This window comes from Mus caroli, chromosome 11 (assembly GCF_900094665.2).
Source record: "Mus caroli chromosome 11, CAROLI_EIJ_v1.1, whole genome shotgun sequence".
In the NCBI taxonomy this organism is placed as follows: Eukaryota; Metazoa; Chordata; class Mammalia; order Rodentia; family Muridae; genus Mus; species Mus caroli.
The window spans coordinates 88,674,668-88,676,057 of record NC_034580.1 but is presented as its reverse complement, the minus strand read 5'-3'; positions in this window follow the sequence as shown (position 1 = coordinate 88,676,057).

Here is a 1,390-nt window from a genome sequence, read left to right as displayed (position 1 = left end):
AAATGAAACTTAAATACTAAGATGCTATGATTTTATTTTAATTCATGTATAATTCTCAAGGTTTATTAAGTTCTATCAGGAATATGTAGGAATGGCTATGTAGAGAAGAAATGTAAATTACATTTTTTTTTAGTCTACAGACAGTATTAGTTTTTAAAAAGTCTTCAAAGAATGAAAATTTATACAAACATAATTTAACGGCCAGAGTCTTTGAAAGGCTGTTCTTATTACATATATGTGTTATTTATTAAAATTGACATAAACTTGAGCAATAAAATTCCAGTATAAACACTAGGTAGCCACATGAAATCTGTTTAAAATTCAGTCAGAAGCAGCCATAGACACACTAGGCTTTCAGCCTTTCTTCAAATATGTGGACTAAACCTTATCTAAAACAAAGCAGTGGAAAAACAGAGTTCACAGTAGGGAATTTGACAAGGTTGCAGAGCTGGCCAGCAGTTTGGAGATGTGACTGGCCCAGAAATGATAAAGAACAGAAATGTGATTAAACTGAGTCCCTCAAAGTTATCTTAGATGTGGCAGAGTCTGGGATTAAAATAGATGAATTTGTTTACATAATCTACCATAAGATAAGATGAAGAACTATGACCAACCTGCAGTTGAACAGATAAAAGGGCACATCAAAGGGAAAGCTAAGTCATTTTCATCTTGTGTATTTCCCAAAGAAATGTGGCAACAAGACAGGTGTGGCTAGAAGGAGACATGTGGATTGATTTAGGCACCAACATTGGAAAGTAATTAAAATAATAGCAAAACTCAAGGCAGCCTATAGATTGGGGGGATATCTGTAAATCACAGGCAGTAAAAAAAGCAAAACAATAATCAAGCAACCATAAAACTAAACCAAAACAACTTAAGAATACAGATGGAAACAATTTTTTTTCTAGAATACAGAAAAAGACCAGCAGGCATTGAGGAAGTGTTTAATATTGGTATATATCAATAAATGCAAACTATTTCTACAATGAAATACTAACTCACACCCTGAGAGAACAGTATCATGAAAATCCATGAGATAGTGCTGGAGAGGGTGTGGATCAAATGCAGCAATCCTATGATATTGGCAATAATATAAATGGAGGCAGCTATACTATGGATAGTAGTGTGGAGATTTCTACAACACTAGAATCAAACTTACCTGAAAAAGAAATTACCATGTTACCCAGAAATCCTAGATACATAGTCCAAGGAAAACAAACAAGATATATGAATTTCCATGTTTATTGTAGCCTCGTATTGATAGCCAAAATATAGACATCTGATTCCATTAAGGAAAAATCAATGAAGGGGAAGGAGGAGGAACAGGAGCAGCAGCAGCAGGAGGAGGAGGAGGAGGAGGAGGAAGAGAGAGAGAGAGAGAGAGAGAGAG